This window comes from Myotis myotis, unplaced genomic scaffold (genome assembly GCF_014108235.1).
Source record: "Myotis myotis isolate mMyoMyo1 unplaced genomic scaffold, mMyoMyo1.p scaffold_m19_p_7, whole genome shotgun sequence".
Lineage (NCBI taxonomy): Eukaryota > Metazoa > Chordata > Mammalia > Chiroptera > Vespertilionidae > Myotis > Myotis myotis.
Genome location: NW_023416379.1, coordinates 58,779,492 through 58,793,507, shown reverse-complemented (window position 1 = coordinate 58,793,507; position 14,016 = coordinate 58,779,492).

The window sequence follows — 14,016 nt, the reverse complement described above, 5'->3', positions numbered from 1 at the left end:
GTACCCAAACGACTGTCAGCTGATTTCTCAACAGAAACCATGCAGGCCAGAAGAGAGTGGCAAGAAATATTCAAAGTGATGAATAGCAAGAACCTGCAACCAAGATTACTTTATCCAGCAAAGCTATCATTCAGAATAGAAGGTCAGATAAAGAGCTTCACGGATAAGAAAAAGCTAAAGGAGTTCATCACCACCAAACCAGCATTATATGAAATGCTGTAAGGTATTCTTTAAGAAGAGGAAGAAGAAAAAGGAACTCTTACCATTTGCCACAGCATGGATGGAACTGGAGAGCGGATAAATACCACATGATCTCACTCATTTGTGGAATATAATGAACAACATAAACTGATGAACAAGGACTGATCCAGAGACAGAGAGGCATTGATTGGACTGTCAGGCCTTGGAGGGAAGGTAGGGGAGGGGAGGGGTAAGGGGGAAAGATCAACCAAAGGACTTATATGCAAGCATATAGGCCTAACCAATGGACACGGACAACGGGGGGGTGAGGGCATGAGCGGGGGGGGGGTGGGGGTAAAGGGTAACGTGGGGACAAGGACACATATGTAATATCTTAATCAATAAAAAATATATTAAAAAAAACATCAATTTTTATGGTAATTACTATGAGGTATAAATGTAAATAAGCACATTGCACACAAAGAGCTTACAATTTTCTAGATGGAGTTAGGAGTAAGTTACAATTCAAATATCATATAGAGATATTGAGTGTTGTAATGCAAAGAATACTGGACTAAGTGACAGAGGAAGTCAGAGCTAACTCCAGCATCACCATTTCCCACCAGGGACTTGCTGTAGACTGAATGGTGACGTTCACAAATTCATATGTTAAAGCCCTAATCCCCAATGTAACTGTATTTGAAGGTAAGGTCTTTAAAAAGGTTAAGGTTAAATAAAGAAGAAGAGACACCAGGGATGCATGTGCACAGAAGAAAGACCATGTGAAGACACACCAAAACAGCAGCCACCTGCAAGCCAAGGAGAGAAAGGTCTCTGAGAAACCAACCCTGCCGGCAGCTTGATATTAGAAACCAGCTTCAAGAACTGTGAGTAAATAAATTTTTGTTGTTTAAGCCACAGGGTCTGTGTTACTTTGTTATGGCAGCCCTTATAAACTAATACAGAGCTTCTAAGCAAATCATTTAAAATTTTCAACCACAAACAACTCCTGAAGGATTTACTAGTAATCCTTGTAGTTTTGCTTGTTTATTCTTTTCTGGCCATATTTCCTCTGCCTGTCTCTTAAGTTGTTGGGGCATGGAAGAAATCTTCTCCCGGCCTCCTCTTTTCAGTCTTCATATGGTCTGGGTGATATTGCACTCCTGTGGCTTTAGTAACTACCCATTTGCTGATAGATCACTATACTCAGATTTCTAGCCCAGACCTTTTTAAAAAAATTGATTGATTTTTAGAGAGAGAGAGAAGAAGGGAGGGAGAAGAGAGAGAGAGAGAGATTGATTTGTTGTTCCACTTATTTATGCATTCATTGGTTGATTCTTGTATGTGCCCTGACTGGGGATTGAATGCACAACTTTGGCATAGCAGGATGATGCTTTAACCAACTGAGCTACCAGGCCAGGGACCCAACCATTTTTGTTTGTTTTTAATTTCAGTTTTATTGAGGGTTAGTTGACACATAAAAGTGTAAAATTTTATATGTATACATCAAAATTAAAAAAATAAGAGCATTTCCATTCTATTCTTTTAGCAAATTTCAGTTATATAATACAGTATTATCAATCACAGTCACATTGTTGTCCATAGATCCCCAGAACTTATTCATCCTAAAGTTGACAGTTTCTAACTTTTTACCAACTTCTCCCTATTTGTCCCACCCCTCAGCCCCTGACACTTTTCTGTTCTATTTCTATGAATTTGACTTTTTTGTATCCTAGACTTCACATATAAGTGAAGTAAGATACCATACAATATTTGTCTTTCATTTAACATAGTGCCTCAAAGTTAATACAGGTTGTCACAAATAGCAGAATTTTTTTTTTACTTTCTTATGGCTAAATAATATTTCATTGTGTGTATCTGTGTGTGTGCGCATATATGCATATATCACACATGCATATATCACATCTTTATCCCTTCATCTTTCGATATATACTTAGGTTGCTCCCATATCTTGACTACTCTGAATAATACAGTAATGAACATGAGATGCATCAGCAAACATACCGCTTCGAGGTGTCTGAGATTTTGGTTGCGTATGTTTTCTTCTAGGATTTTTATGGTTTCATGGCTTACATTTAAGTATTTTATCCATTTTGAGTTTATTTTTGTGTATGGTGTAAGTTGGTGGTCTAGTTTCATTTTTTTGCCTGTATCTGTCCAATTTTTCCAACACCCTTTATTAAAGAGAATTCCTTTATTCTATTGTATGCTCTTGCCTCCTTTGTCAAATATTAATTAAGCATAATAGCTTGCATCAATTTCTGGGGTCTCTGTTCTGTTCCATTGGTCTATATGCCTGTTATTATGCCAGTACCAGGCTGTTTTTATTATAGTGGCTTTGTAGTGTAAATTTATACCTGGTATTAGAGGCCCATCGCACAAAGATTCTCACAGTAGGCCTTCCTTCCCCTGGCTGCCGGCACTGGTTTTCCTCCAGCACCCGGGACCCAGGCCTTTGGTCCAGCTGCAGCGAGGCTTGGCTTCTCCTCTCCGGCCGCATCGGAGAAGCCAAGCCTCTTTAGTCTTTAGTCTTCAGTTGTCTTCAGTCTTCCACTTGGGGCGAAGCCTTCAGTCTTTGCTCCGTGCCTGTGTATGCAAATTAACCTGCCATCTTTGTTGGGTTAATTTGCATACTCATCCTGATTGGCTGGTGGGTGTAGCGGAGTGATGACCAATTTACACATTTCTCTTTTCTTAGTGTAGATTGTGATTCCTCCAACTTTGTTCTTCTTTCTCAAGAACAAAAGGGGTCTTTTTTGGTTCCATGTAAATTTTTGGAGTATTTGTTCTAGATCTGTGAAATATGCTGTTGGTATTTTAATAGGGATTGTGTTGAATCTGTAGATTTCTTTGGGTAGTATGGACATTTTAATGATGTTAAATGTTCCAATCCATGAGCATGGTACATTCTTCCATTTTTTTTGTATCTTCATCTATTTCTTTTTTCAATGTCCTATAGTTTTCTGAGTACAGGTCTTTTATCTCCTTTATTAAGTTTATTCCAAGGTATCTTATTTTTTGTTGTTGCAATGGTAAATATAATCAGTGTCTCAAAAAATGATGCAATGAACATGAGAGTGTTATTATACTGTTTTTATTTCCTTGGATATATATCTAGAAGTGGGATTTTTATTTTATTTTATTTTTTAAAAAATATATTTTATTGATTTTTTACAGAGAGGAAGGGAGAGAGAGAGTTAGAAACATCGATGAGAGAGAAACATCGATCAGCTGCCTCCTGCACATCTCCTACTGGGGATATGCCCGCAACCCAGGTACATGCCCTTGACCAGAATCGAACCTGGGACCTTTCAGTCCGCAGGCTGACGCTCTATCCACTGAGCCAAACCGGTTTTGGCTAGAAGTGGGATTTTTAGATCAAAGGGTAGTACTATTTTTAATTTTTTGAGGAACTTCCACATTGTTTTCTATAGTTGCACCAATTTGCATTCTCACTAACAGTGTACAAGGGTTCCCTTTTCTCTACATCTCCACCAAAACTTGTTATTTCATTTCTTTCTAGTGATAACCATTCTAATACATGTGAGGTGATATTTGATTGTGGCTTTGTATTTTCCTGATGATTAATGATTTGAGCACCTATTCAGATACCATTTGGCCATTTGTATGTCTTCTTTGGAAAGATGTCTATTCAGCTCCTCTGCCTATTTTAAATTGGATTCTTTTTTAATTGAAAAATAAATAAATAAATTGGATTGTTTGGGATTTTGCCACTGAGTGAATTACTTCTTTATATATTTTGGAAAATAACTTCTTATCAAATCTATGATTTGAAAATATTTTGCCCATTTTGTAGACTGAGCCTTAGATCTGTATAATTAACTTCTTTTACATCTCTACTTCTGTGTTTTTTGTTTTTGTTTTTGTTTGTGGTTGCCTCAAACTCAAAATGATAAAAACCAAACTTATGTTTATTTGTTTAGAGTTTACTATCTTATTGGAACCACCACTTTACTATCTTATTGGAACTACTCAATTTTCTAAGAGATTACTGTGGGCGTCACATTTTACTAATATTTCTCCCTCACTCCTCATAGTCAACCAGTAATAAAGTTTTATGGATTCTACTTTAAAACATATATTTTGAGTCTGTGTACTTACCTGCCTTCATCCTAGGTTCATCATACTCATGAAAGCGCCATCATATGATGGGCTGTCATAGACCCCAAATGATCTTCTTGGATCCAGTCTTAGTCCTTCAAATCCATTCTTCACACAAGAGCAAGTTCTGAAACTCCTTTAGGAGGACTAAAATCTTTAATGTTTTCCCATTGCTTTGAGGATAAAGATCAAATTTGTTGACATTCCTTAAAAAGCCTGCACCTGCTCAACTGTATGGTCCAGATGTTTTCACACACCCCTTTGTCCCCATGCACTCTATGCTTTAGCATAATTCTAGTCTTCCTTCAGGTCCTAATGCCTGTCAATTTTTATTTACTTCTACTTTCATATGGGCTTTTTCTTTGATCTGGAATAGCTTTCTCTCCTTATTCCAAGTAATTCCTTCTCAAACTTCAGGTATAACAGAGACCACATCTCTTTCATTAACTCTTTTCTGCCTTAGCTCTTGCATACCAGGGCAAGTGTCTCTGCTATGTCTATTCATGACACTTTGTACATTCCTTAATATAGCACTTACTACCTTCTACCTGTTATTTTAATCATTTTCCTTCAGTAGTAGCTCATCATAATATTGCCAGTACTGATTATTCTGGGTGACTATTAATATTAACCAGATAAATAAATGAATGAAACTCACTGAATAGGTAAACTAGAAATTATAGTGATGATGCACCTTGTTCCAGAGGAAATCTTGTATGAAGACAAATGATATGAAACATGCAAAAAGACTGAGAAAACAATATGTTGAAAAAAATAGGTTAATAATAAATAAATGTGGCCTTCAGCTAAACAGAGTAAGTGAAAAAATTTTATTTAATTCAGACCATAGTTAATGGTTGAATGATTCTGAATAAGCTTAAAATTTAAAATCTATAAAGCTCTGCATATGAAAAAAAATCCTACTTAGGTTACTTATAAGTGAGCATACAGTATAAACCTATGTATGGATAGATATTCATAATCTGTTTCCTTTGTGTGCATTATGTGATATTCACAGTGACTTATTAAAATAGGAAAATTTCAAATATATTTGTGATTTGGAAATTTCAACCTATAAATCTATAGTTATGCTGAGAAAGCACTAAGGTTGAAATGTTACTTTCCTTTCAAATAGATTTTATTTTTCAAGCTTCAATGCTTTTTTTGCAAAATTAATTTAGTATCCACTGATTCTTGCATTCCTAAAAACCTTCCGAGAGCTGTGATTTCCATATTCTACTTTAACATTACCTTTTACAAATTCTACTAGATATTTTCACAATATTTGGATATTTCTGTATTCCTGACCTGTTCTCCACATGGCCCGATTGAATAAAATAATAAATTATATTTGAAAAAGGTCTTGGAGGTTATCTTATAACAATTCCATCTGCTGTTACATGGTTCCCAGCCTTAGCTTGAGCATTTTTCTGGGACTTGGCACTCTTTATTTTCTAGGGAAATTCTTTTCAGAATTGAAAGTGTGTTTCTTTTATAACTATAAAATATTCCTCTGTGCTACTAGCATGTATCTAAAATTTTCTACTAAAGCAAAACTGGTTGTCCATATGGCAATACTTCTATTTTTTTAAAAATAATCTAAGCAATTAAAATAATGGTTTTAAAATGTTTGTCACTATACTTTTTTCTAATTTATGCCATTTTTCTAAATATTCAATTAATGTAATAAACTAATACACACTATTAGAATGGTGCACTTTTTACCTATGTTTTTCCACACAAATGCTCTTTTAATATCAGTATAATATTTCATGAAGATGTTATGTCCTACCCAGTGTTCTACATTCTACACTAAAAATTCTTAGTTCTCAAATAGATCTCATTAATTAGATCTTAGATTCTGCAACATCCTGGCTACTATTCTCAGGGTACTCTCTTGTCAGCCAATGTCTCTCCTAGAACCTCCTAGAACCAGATTCAAAGTTGTAAAGTTAGAATGATAACAGAACATAGTTCTGAAATTCTCCTGAATTTGATATCATACATAGAATGAGAAAGTCATAAGCTTAGGCAACCGTGTGGCTTCCTTCACATATCTCAGCTATTGAGTGATAATGCTAGGACCAAAACCTATGACAGTCATTTAGCTAAGAGCCTAACTTTCATGGCAAATATTGGATTCCAATTCCAAAGATGGATTCAAATTAAACTGCTGTTAAGTCAGGGCTCTCTGATTTGTAACTGCTCTCTAAATCTAAGTGAGAACTTACCAAGTACACTTAATCTTCTAGTTTTTGGCTTACCTACCTGAAACAATTTTAAATCATAATTCTGTTATTCATCTACCATTCAGATAAGTCTGATTAAAATAGAAACAGGATTAAATTTTATGGGAGACCAATGGCTCACATTCTTCTGATCTACAAAACACTGTTGATCATTAATAAAATGAAAATTTTTAGAATCTGGCACACATTTACCCAAAAACTAGAATTCTAGCTTATTTTAATAATTCTTCAAAGGTATTGTAACTGTCAAATGCCTTACTTAAATAAATTCCATTATATTTGATTTATTATCCTAATTCAAGGGTCATTATGATTTGTTTTACTGAAAGTAAAGTTTTTTTCTTATAAATAGACTATTTTCTTTGTCTTTTCTTAATATTACAGCCTCCTAATATTTCTTATTTAAAAAATAACTAAAAATTTCTTTATATTGTTCCTATTATTTGTTACAAGTCTCAGTTGATGCTGAGATTATTCTCATGGATACTATTTTTAGAAGTGCATGTGCCCATGTTTATTCCTTCTTCAATAATTAATATGTACCACATTAATTGTTGTTGATCAATCTGGTATATATTGTTGATCAATCTGGTACATATTAATTGTTATTGATCAATCTGGTACATTTTTTAATATTGTATTTATTTATATTGTTCTGGAAGCAAATGTCAGAGTTCTGGATCAGGAATAGAGTATTACCACATATGGTAATAACTATGTTAGCTCTCCATATCCTACTTGTCCCCTTCAGGGTGATGCAGTTAGGGCCAGATGGACCATATAAGTGCAAGGGAACTATGAATGTGGGATTTATATAGGCTTCACAGTACTCCTCTCTTCCTGAGAGAAGGAGAAAAATATTTTCTCCCTAGTGGTTTAAAATCTTTGAAATATAAATGAATGACTGAGTTTCATCCTTTGATTATAAACAAACACCAAGGAGGTAAATCCTTTAAATCTATCTGAGATCTCTCACAATCTGTTCAGTTATCTTTTAACTCTCAAGATTTATCCTTTCTTTAATCCAGCTTCTAGTTTTCTTTTCTCTGAAAGTCCTAACCATGTAGAAACATGAATATATTCATTTCCCTACACTCTTTCTGAGCTCTCCAATCCTTGTGTGGGGGAGCTCTAATTAAGAAAAATAGACATATACCTTTCTATTATGTTTAATGTAATGTTTAATAAAATGTTAAAAAATGGTGAAATGAAAGATAATCAAAGGGGATAAATATAGTGCGTACATGTGGAAAGAGTGAAACAAAACACATCCAAGTTATATTTTTGTCCAAATGAGGTCTTTGCTTCCAAGTTTCCCACTTAGGTTGATAAGCATTCTATGTTTTTAGATAGCAATTTTTAACATCTCACAGAAATGTGACCACCCAAGTGATCCAGGTTGGGCCTAATTAATAGATCAATTATACACATGGGTGGGATCCTTCTCTACTTCTCTTTTGCACATTACTTAGTGCAGTATCAAGATATTGTGATTGACTCTTCTTTCTACCACCATTCTCCATACAGCAAAACAGTTAATTTTTTAAAACTCTGTTATGGTCTTTAAAATATTTAATAATTTCTTTTTTACTTAAAATACACTCTTAATTTTTGAATTTAGAATGCAATTCACATTTGTTAACTGCCCCCCACTTGATTTGTCCCCAGTCTATGTCTCTAACAGCCGTGGGCAAACTACGGCCCACGGGCCGAATCCGGCCCGTTTGAAATGAATAAAACTAAAAAAAAAAAAAAAAGACCGTACCCTTTTATGTAATGTTGTTTACTTTGAATTTATATTAGTTCACACAAACACTCTATCCATGCTTTTGTTCCGGCCCTCAAGTCCAGTTTAAGAACCCATGGTGGCCCTCAAGTCAAAAAGTTTGCCCACGCCTGCTAGCATCACCTTTCCCTGTTTACACTTAACTCACTATATTTGAGCCACAGTAGCCTTTTCTGAGATATTTAAATCAATAACAAAACAAGATCTTTCCTCTTCAGGGCTTTTTATTTCAGTTTGTTTTGCCTGAAATATTCCTTCAAATGAATGCCAGCTCCACTCAACCACCCCAAAATGTCTTTCCTTATTCTCATCTATCAAGTCACAACTTGTAGCAGATTTGGCTAGTTATCCACCAACAAAAACTGTGTTCTTCCTTCTAAAGCATAGAGTCATCAAAGGGAAGTAATACATTTCCCATCTTCCTTGCAGCTAGGTAGAGCCATGTGAGTAGTTCTCCCCAGGGAATATGAGAAGACATGCCATGTGATACTTCAAGGTAGCTACTAAGATCCTCACCCATGCTCCCTCCATACACTTTCAGTATGACTAGAAGAGCAGGCCCCAGGTGCTCTTGAAAGAAACATGTTGAAGATGTTAGTGGCTCCATCAGAATAAGTTCTTGATTAATTTCTAGACAATTATGATCCCACCAACTTGTTTACCTACCTGGTACTTTTACATAAATAGAAACAACCTTCTATTATATTTAACCAGTGTACATTTGGGGTTCTAGTTTTTATATCAGTCAGTCTAACCTTACTAATAGAAATAAGTATTGCTGTCAACAACTTAGCAGAGTAAGTGCCCACAACATTTGTAGCTCTAGAAGAGATTGAAAGCAGAATGTTAGTAGTGTGCGGTGTTTGTTATTTATTGCATTGAGGAAGATAAAACAATGAACTGGGGAAGAATTGACTGATTCAAAAGGGTGAAGAGTCTAGCAGGTTCAAAAATAGGAAACAAGATTTTTAAAAGACATAAGTAACAACAATATATCAATGATCCTCATTAAACAAAAACACAGCTTTGAAAGGTTTAAATTAAAAATTCTTCTGTTTCACCTGGATTTAAGGTAGCCGCCATAAGGGATGGAAGCAAGGAAACAAATCAGACTTGAGAATTATGTCTAGGAGAAAATTTCATTGTAGTTACAGGCACCTGGTTTGACTGGAGGCAAATAAGTCAGAAGCCTACTGTTTTCTAAAGACGTGCTTACAAAGAAATGTGGGCCTGGACCATATAAGTTTTTTATTATTAAAGCCTTGTAGCATCCCCCAAGTTATGAAATTTGTATGTGTAAAACAAGTAAGGAGTTGTGAAATCTGTGCAGCCCTCAAAGAGGACATACTCTCCAACAATCCTTTTTAGATGTGGCTCTGGAGGATAGACAACAATAGTAAATGAAGGACTTTTCCTTACTGCCAGAGTAGAGACCTTCACAATAACTGCCAGTTAGAATACCATGACTGCTATGAATGAGTGATGGCTGTATGTCCTGCATTACTCAGCATTTTGAATGGTGGTTTTTATTGCTATCCTTGCTCCACCTTATAAAGTAAGCATACAGGTTGGAGGGTATGAATAATTAGCCTTTTAATGCACAGCTCATTAAATTATGAGAAGCCACCTCTGGAACTAATGGAGAAGACAGTGTGTCTCTGGACTCCACACTGAAGGCAGCAACTGGATTGGATTTTGAGTTGCCTTTTTGGGAATGCAGTACAGAATAATATTTGGTAGTGAGAGAATAGATTGTGGAAGAAATGGCTAACTGTCCACCAAAAATATGTTTCCTCTTTCATATTTGGAGTTTTCATGGGAAACACAAGCAGATCCTAGGCTCTGGGATCCTGTGACCTGTTCTAGATGAGACTTGGCTTACTTCCACATCTGGCACATTGAATGTCCCTGACTTTTTTTTCTCACCATCCATCATTGTTTTTTTCTCCATTTAGCCCGCTTGAGTGGAAACAACGGCCAGGGTGACCTTAGAAGCCATATGTTAAAGATGATAGAATGTCCGTCAATTTAGTTCTGAAAGATGGCATGGAAGAGGACTGCTCTGCTGATACACCCATGTGTCCCATGTGTTAGAAGAACAGGAATTAGGTTTCATGTTGTGTTGGAGTGATCACACAAGCATGAGTCTATTTGTCAAATATTACTTTCTCAGAGAATATTCCTATCCACATAACATCTACTGTAATGCCTGAGCACATAAAAGATGCTCAGTAAATATTGTTCTGAATGAATCAATGCATAATTTTTAAAAATACACTCTTGATTTGAGTTTTTATTTTTTACATGATAATTTGATTTCCTAATATTTTATCAGTTATAGTTTATAAAAATTTAGATATGTTCTCATTCACATAAATGTTTTCTATTTTTTATGTATACTCATTCAGGTTTGTTTCTCTCTTAACTCCCAATATGATACATCTAATTTAGAACCTTTTTCTAGTTTTATTTCCTCTGGATACTTTCTTAGAGCTGTTACACACACACACACACACATACACACACACACACACACACATGATAGAAAAGTAGAATTCCTGGAATTAGGGAATAAATACTTCCTGGCATTACCAATATAGTCTTTCACCATCTGAGGAAAATTAATGTAGTCTTAAACTACTGATGATGTGATGGTCTTTCTTTTAATATGACAAACACTGAAGTTTGTTGACCTTATTTTGACTGCAAAAATTTATTATTTGGTTCTTTACAAAAATATCTAGGCTCTTTCTCAATTTCACTCTCTTGGCTCAAGTCAACAATGAATTGGCCACAGTCATTGGAAAAGGGTTTTCCTTTTTGTCTCGAGTACTCGTTTGGTTCAGTGCACTTCTAGAGTCTAACTCCTTCACCACATGGGCTCAGAACTCTCCTAAGAACTACAAGTATAAGAAATGAACAATACAGTGTATTATTACATAAAGCACTGATTCACTTTAACATGGAAACTTGTGATATTTATTTTTTATCATGCCAAAAATATTCCTTTCAATATATCTTTGATTTAAACTCACATACAAATTATCATGTCCTTACCACCAGAGTTGAAATGATCATAGTTGAACATGTGGCTTCATTCTTGTAATTCAGAGTTTTAAAAGAAGCAAATCCCAAGTCTTTGATTTTACTCAGTGTCTAAAATAATGGTGAGGTTTGGGATGAGGAAGTGAAACATGTGGCAATAGATTGAAACATGGAACATAGAGAATTCTTACTGGACAGCAGAAGCATCATGGAACAGAGATTCCTTCTTTGTATGCTGTTTTGTGTGTGATTTATTTAAAACGTTTCACTGAATTAGACACCTTCATTTTAGTACAATCCCCCAAATGCTCCAGAAACATGTTATATTTCTAAAAAATATTTCATGAAAACAAAAATCATTTTGTATTTTGAGATAAATATCTTTCAAAGAAAAAAAAATCACTTTCTTGGTAGTCTGCAAAAGCTAATGAAGCTACAGGTTTCCATGAGAATTTGCTAAATGTGAATATCCTAAATTTCAGCTAAAGTTTTTAGCTAGGTTCTGTGCAACACAACATGCAGAGGTGACCAATTCTCCCTGATTGCTTGGGACTGATCACAATGGCTGTAACATTCTCCTCAGCTTCACTAAACTGGACAGGTTCTTTTCCTGACTCTAGGCCCCTGACCTCCCTTTCATTAGAGCATTTTCTTTAGAAAAGGTTCAATTGTGAATTTTCTCTGCCTTTTTGTCATTTAAATCTTTTCATACCTACTTGACAGTTTCACAACTCAGGAATATTTGTCTGAGGAATCACGGCGTCATCTCTATGTTATGTAGTCATCAAGAAAGATAGCAGGCATCTCCCAGTTTCTGTGGGAGAGTTGGAGCCTAACTTTAATAAACAAAAATTAGCAAACACAAATGGACTAATCCCATTGACCAATCTCTCCTAGATTGTCCTTCAGTATTTTCCACTAATTTACCTCAGAGTTTAATAACGCTTTCATCTTTAGTGTCAGTGTCCTTGAGTTCAATCTCTCTCCCTAGTGTGGTAGTCTTGAACAAGGTCTTCTTTGTTTAAGTCCATCCATTGCAGTTTTCCTTTGAAACAACTTTCCCTGAGATAGTGTTAAAAATGATCCCTCTCAGAACCTGCCAAACTAAAAAATGATCCCTTTCATAACCTGGCAAAAAAAAATAAACCTTTTTTTTAAAGCACAACCCTTTAGCCCATTTACACATGTTCTGCAGCCTGCTATTTTCTCAGAAGAGTAGGAGTTGCCGAAGACCACACTGCTGTGTATGGTGGTCATTATTCTGCTGCATAGACTAGCTGCTCAATAAATATTTGTCCAGTAAATAAATGGCAATTACTCAACAAGGATGTGAACACTCTGATGTCATTGCAACATTTGCCTTCATTGTTAGATCAGTGCTGACTATAGGATGACCCTTGTTTACTTCGTCATTCATTTCTTCATTGATTAATTTTATTCACCTATACATTCAACAAATAGATATTGAGAGGTTCTTTTATTTTTGTCAGCCCAATAGTTTTTGTCTCTGTCCTTTCGTAGTTTACAGACTAGAAGAAGAAATAGCCATGAACCAAAAGCAATCATACAGTGTCCTTCCACCTCCCTCCGACACACACACAATTTAAAACCGTGGAAACTCCTGTGAATAAATTTAGAATGATATGAGATAATGTAAAGTAGATGTAAAGTAGGTGTTGACTATAATTTTTTTTTACTCTTTGCAATCATTTAATATTTCTAAAACTCTTTAGAAGACTTGAGATATTTTTTTGTCATGGTTATGCAAATATTGTTCCAAATGTCATGAAATGATCCAATATATTTTTGTCAATATATCAAATTGTTAAAAAAAAAAAAAAAGAAAGAACTTGTGTATCTAAAGGGACTATGTTGGAAACCATTATTAGTCTCTTGAATTTCAAAGGATTATTTAAAACCTTAAATAATAAATTTCAAATTCATGTTTTAGAATATGAAGATGAGTCTTTTGGGAAAGGTTATCTGGTAAGCTAACAGACCTCACATGGCCAAACAGATGGGAGTTTGTGACTGACATCAGTTTTTCTTATCATTCCAGGAAACAAAGTGATTCCCATTCCAAGTAATACAAAAGAAAATATGATATGGCCATGTTTGACTAAGATCGTGTAGCTAGGGATTGAACCATATGCCACTTCTAAGCCTTTCTTTTGGCTCAATAGAATAGGTAGGTTTGTGTGTGTGTGTGTGTGTGTGTGTGTGTGTGTGTGTGTGTGTGTGTGTGTGTGTTTGACCTCTAGAGTGCTGTCTTTAAATGAGAATATAGAACTAGACTTCTTTGTGCTTGCTATGATTATTAAAGTAGAACTTAAGATCTTTACAAATGACTAAAAAAATATTTTTCTGTAATGTTTTCCTGTTGCCTTATCCCAGTTTGGTAACCTAGCATACTTTCTTTAACCTCACAGAGGTTCTTGAGGAGTCACCAGATAGAGTTTGACTGAAAATTTGTGACATACTTAAGCAGAGGTGCCAGCTAAAAGGATGCATTGTTTACAATGAGCAAATTCCTACACGTCTGAACATTCGTTAGTCAAGTGGTGCAAGCCTAGGGAATATACATGAAATTGCAATTTGTATTTATGTTAGGAT